A 6,062-nucleotide genomic window follows, 5' to 3' on the forward strand; every position below is an offset into this window, starting at 1 on the left:
ATTTTTAAAGAAATCCCTCAGAAGTAATTTTAAATGGTTTTATATCAGGATTTGTAGACACAAACCATTTTGTAATTTTATAGAAAAATGTTTCATAAAATTTTGTTTATTAACAGATCTAAATATAATTAGTTTTTCTATACCATATAAAAATAAGATGGCAAGGTATATAAACTTTAACTTACGTTTAATAATTCATGATTTTGTATTTTCAGTTACAAATGACTCATATTTTCATCATTTAATTTACCATAACAATGACTTTAAGGTTTTGAATTGCTAAAAATAATTTTGAAACTATGACACAAAGTGCCTTTCCCAATGTCATTTTCAGTCATTCTGGGTCTCAGATGTCCATGTGGCATCTCAGATACCAATGAAGGTTAGGGCCTGTCTGAGTTCTGAAATTACATGATAGTTGTAGAGCTCAGGGCCTCAAGGCAAAGCTATAAAGACTATGTCTGGAGGATTCAACCCCTCCTAAAATAGCCAAGAGGCAATGCTGAGGCAGGGAAGAAGGGGCTGTACTTGACTTGATTCTGCATTGCAACTGCTGGTCTAGGCACTAAGGACATTGCAGTTGCCCAAGTGGTTCACCTTGCCCACTGCCAAGACAAAGCTGATTTATCGAGACAGGGAAATTGCAACAGAGAAAGAGTAATTCATGCAGAGCTGGCTGTGTGGGAGATGGGAGCTTCATTATTACTCAAAACAATCTCCTCAAGTGTTCAGGAGCAGAGTTTTTAAGAATAACCTGGTGGGTAGGGGGAAGCCAGTGATCCAGGAGTGCTGATTGGTCAGCATGAAATCACAGGGAGTCAAAGTTATCTTCTTGGACTGAGTCAGTGGGGTGGGGGCCACATGATCAAATGAGCCAGTTTATTGATCTGAGTAGTGCCAGCTATCTATCAAGCACAGGATATGCAACATATCACAAGAACCAATCTTAGGAGCAGTTTAGGGAGGGTCAGAATCTTGCAGCCTCCAGCTACATGACTCCCAAATCATATATTCTAATCTTGTGGCTACTGTTACAAAGGCAATCTGATCCCCAGGCAAGAAGGAGGTCTGATTTGGGAAAGGGCTGTTACTGTTTTTGTTTAAAATATAAACTATAAACTACGTTTCTCCCAAAGTTAGTTCAGCTTTCACCCATGAATGAACAAGAACAGCTTGGAGATTAGAAACAAGATGGAGTTGACTAAGTTATATCTCATTCACTGTCTTAGTCATAATTTTGCAAATGTAGTTTCAGGTCTTACCATGGCCACCTACCCAGATCCCAAAATCCAGAGGCTCAAAACCAAAAACAAAAGTTTACAGCCAAATCAAATAAGTATCAAATTATATTTAACTCATAATTTTAAAGCCATTTCTATTTCACCAACAATTTTAAAACTAGCTGCATTTATTAAATATTATCACACACATAACACATAAACATATAAACAAAACAGACACACAGACAGAAGCAGATCTTACAGATTTATAAGATTCTTCATTTTCCAGTTTCCAAAGTTTCTCTCCGCTATCAATTCTTGATTACTTGTTTCATGCCCTAAGCAATTGGTAGAGAGGCAACTCAAAATATATAACTACAAAGAAGGGACTCAGGTGAAACAGTATAGAAAGTTTACAACTCAAAGTCACAGAATTTAGATTTAAATAAAGGGAAGGTTTGTTGTGTAAATTTTAAGCCATTATCTTCCCCATAAAATTCCTGGCAGTTTAAGTTTATAGACAGAGATGCCCATACAAGGCAGATTTCCTTTAAAATTGTACATTTCTGTTGCAGAAGTTTTTCAAGACACCAAATTAAATGCCAGAAGGATGTATTTTAATTTTTTAGGTCTTTTTAACTTAGCTGAAATTACCGAGTTTAGGGTGGAGTCAATTTTAAAGAACAGGGCAAAGAAACTCTTCTCCATACCTAAAATCAGCATGGATAGATTAGAAAAGGAAGCAAGCCTACTTTACTTGAGGGCCTATCTTCTATAAACACTTTAGGGTAGCATTCTTCCATATTCAGGGCTAGATCTTAACTAACTGATAGGTTAGCAGATTTAATTTTTCTTAACAATTCGTCATGTAAGCTTTTTATTTTCTTTTTATAAAGAGTCTTTTTTCAAAAGCAATAAAATTATTAAAATCTTTTTAGAAACTTCTGTATATCTATCTGCACTCATTGTAGGATGAGCCTAATTTGAGAGTTCTCATTTTCAACTGTACTTCTTAAAGTGCAGTGTTATTCATTTGGAATATTTCACTGTAGTTTTAAATTATCTTCAGTAAGATTTTGCTATTTCTATAAGTGTGTACCACTTCCTGAGCCTAATGTTCATATATATAAATGTAGGCATAGCTAGAAAGCAGATTTCTCAGTTCTTTAGAAATTAAGAATTCCATTTTCTCCTTGAATCTTGGCTTTGACCCTCAGATCCCCTTGATCAACCTAGGAAATGACCTTTCCCTAGCTAACCATACAAGAAAGAGAAACAAAGGGGTAAAACACAAAAATCCCTGCACATTTTCAAAAGCTGAAGTTTACAGCTCCTGTAATATTGCCAATTGTTACCAGTTTCTCCCTGACCTAGTCAGACATAAGAGGCCTCTAACTGAATTTAAGCCAGTTAATTACCAGAACCAATACAATTCTGGAAACAATCCAGTCTCTGTCATTACTTCCAAACCCAGATTAGGTCGGTAATTTTCTCAAACATGGGGAGCTCAAAACACAAATCTGCAGAGCGTCAGAATCCACTAGAGAAATTACTATAATACCCAGTTGATGCAAGAGAGACAAGGATACAATGGGCCTATGAGTATCTTGCTTGGTCACTTGGCACCTACAAAGCCAGAGTAGGCTCAGAGAGACTCCAGTGGAGCTGAGGCAGGAGAATAGGATCTGAAGACAGGGAATTTAAAGCCAATTCAGGCTGACTTCCTCAAAATGAATCAAAAGGAAAACCCCACTTCTCTACACCCAAGTAACAAAAATATCATAAGCTCCTCTCTTTGCACCCCACACGCCTTTCCACTGCCTTCCAGAAGAAAAATTGAATGTACTTCTGGTTGGTCCTCTCTTAGAACCAGTCTTTATTTACATAGGGTACAACTTTGTAACTTCACTTCTGCCTCTGATTGGTCACCACCTGCAACCAATCAGACTGGTCATGGGCCACTCATTCATTATAAGTAATCAATGGGAAACTTCCAGAAAGTTTTTAAACCCCAGAAAATTCTGCAACCAATGCTCTTAAGCTTGCTCAAGCCTGCTCCCTCTCTGTGGAGTATACTTTTATTTCAATAAATCTGTGCTTTTGTTGCTTCCTCTTTTGTTGGTTTGTGCATTTTGTCCCGTTCTTTGTTTAAAACACTGAGAACCTAAACGACTTAGAGTCAAGACCCTCTACTGGTAACAGAGCTGTGTGGTAGAAGATTTGTGAACAGAAAAAAGAAAATGGCATACAGAAAATGGAAGAGAGGTACAGAAACAGCCAGATATAGTAGGTATTTGCCTTATTCGAATGTAGTTTGAATAGTTGGCCACCCTTAGTTTGCTGAAACTCAGTGATTGATAGGAGAGTAGGTTATAGACTGTTTATACATCCAGTTAGGTTGTAGTTTGTTATGTACAGAGAAACCTTTAGGCTGAAATTAAATATGTAAGGAATCAACTTTAGGCTAAAGTGAACATAACACCCTAGTGAGGCATCACTAAATATATCTCTATTTCATGTATGTGCCCCTTTCAGTACCTAACACATGTCATGCTCATAATAAAAATTCAAAAGGTTATTTATTGACTAATAAACAGAAAATGTGATCATTTTTTATAAAGTCATATGACATTTATAAAATGACATTTAATGAAGTTATCTGATAGGGGATTCAAGTTTAATGTTTAAAACTCAGAAGAATTTTTATCTAAGAATGGTAATTAAAAAATGAAATAAAGTAAGAAAACAGTAAACAATCTTTGGGTGCTTAGGAGTACAGTAAACATAGTAACAAATGTATACACATCCTTTGTTGACCAAAACATAAATTGTTATTGAAAGATGTTAATGAAGATATGACATAAGTGATAACCTGTTAATGTAGGTAAAACATCAATATTACAAATATGTTAAAGTCTCTCAAATTTATCTCAAACTTCAGGCAATCTATAAAATAACTATAGTATTAATTGAACTTAAATAATGGATTATTATATAAAATTCCCTTGTAAGTATAGAGGCACAATAATGGTATTTGTTTCCAAAAAATAAAATAAAACCTGTAGTTAAGGGGTTGATATTTATTAGTTATTAAGACATATTTGAATGTATGTTAATTATAACTCTTTGTTCTTTGTAAGGTATTAGGCAACTATAGTGAGAAAACAAAATATTGTGGAAAATCATTATTACTTAGTTTATTTTAAAATATAATTTTATTGTTTAAGATGTATAATTGGAAAACCAAAATTTTACATATATATAGTGTACATAAATGTGTGTGTTGTGTGTGTGTGTGTGTGTGTGTGTGTGTGTATTTTTCATTTTTTTTGAGACAGAGTCTCGCTCTGTCTCCTAAGCTGGAGTGCAGTGGTGCACTCTCAATTCACTGCAGCCTCCCCCTTCCGGTCTCAAGGAATTCTCCAGTTTAGCCTCCCACGTAGCTGGGATTACAGGTGCATGCCACCACAGGGAACTACTTTGTGTATTTTTAGTAGAGACGGAGGTTTCAACACGTTGGCCAGGCTTGTCTCAAACTCCTGACCTAAAGTGATCCATTGGCCTCAGCCTACAAAAGTGCTGGGATTATAGGAATGGGTCACTGGCACTGGCCTCAAAAACATATTTTTGAAGATATATAGGGGCCTCACATGTAAGTCATTTGGAAATTGTCACTCTATCCTAAATAAACTGAAAAAAATCCGTAATTTTTCTTGCATCCATAAGAGAAGTAAGGTCTTAGGACAAACTGCTGCTCTCAAAACTGGTGAGTACAGTAGGTAAACACAGAGATTCACAACTTATTAGGGCAGAAACCCACTAGCAGAAACTTCTTCTGAAAACCTGCTCAGAGTGTGGGCAGGAAATCCTGAACCATACTTGGCAAATTGTTGAAGGTTCTATAAAACAGCCAGGAAACAATAGGAAGTAGCCAGGTTAGACAAAATGATGATTTTATGTTCTTATCTCTAAAAAATTACTTTCAATAGTGAAATGTTGAGTTAAGTAATTTAATCAAAACATTAGATTTTGTAGAACTTTATAAATATAAATTTAATATAGACTTTGAAATTTGGGAAGTAAGATGATAAGAAATATGTGAGTAGGTTTACTTTTATTATTTTCTGTCATTTTGGATTAATATTTTATATAAATACAATGGTGTTTTCTTAAATTTCCAGGAGGCTTCTACCTTTAACAGAGTGTTTTTTTTTTTTAAATGTAGAGGGGCCGGATGTATAAAAATAATAAGCCCTAACTATGTATTACCTACAAAAGACTCATTTAAGCTTTAAGGAAACACATAGGCTGAAAGTGAAGGAATAATGAAAATATGTTTCATGCAAATGGAAACCAAAATATAGCAGGATAACTATATTTATTTTAGAAAAAATAGACCTTAAGTAAAAGAACTGTAACAGAAAATAGTGATCATCAGGTGATACAACCTTTTCCTCTTCCCCCTTTTAGAGGATAGATTATAACACTGTTATTGGAGATCCATGAAACATCAACATCTGTGCAAAATCAGGACTTAAAACATCCTGATTACTCCTATCTAATTATTTCTGATGATTTTGATATAATAAAAAGAAGACAATGAATATCATTATATAATGATAAAGTGGTCAATTCCTCGAGAGGATATAACAATTGTAAATATATATGCATCCAATATTAGCACAAATAAATAAATATTTGAAGACCTGAAGGAAGAAATAGACAACAATAATAATAGTAGGGGACTTCAATACCCTACTTACAATAACGGATAAATCATCAAGGCAGAAAATCAATAAGAAAACATTGGACTTGACTAAATTTGACACCAAAAATATCTAA

The 6,062-nt window shown here is 34.6% G+C and overlaps 1 non-coding gene across 1 annotated transcript; it reads left to right on the plus strand.

Moving 5' to 3' along the window:
• The first annotated feature begins 5,651 nt into the window (after window positions 1-5,651).
• LOC119471632 lies at window positions 5,652-5,783 on the plus strand. Its single transcript, XR_005200693.1, has one exon. It is a non-coding gene; the product is annotated as a U8 small nucleolar RNA (small nucleolar RNA).
• Window positions 5,784-6,062: the final 279 nt, after the last annotated feature.

This window comes from Cebus imitator, unplaced genomic scaffold (genome assembly GCF_001604975.1).
Source record: "Cebus imitator isolate Cc_AM_T3 unplaced genomic scaffold, Cebus_imitator-1.0 Scaffold67, whole genome shotgun sequence".
NCBI lineage: Eukaryota > Metazoa > Chordata > Mammalia > Primates > Cebidae > Cebus > Cebus imitator.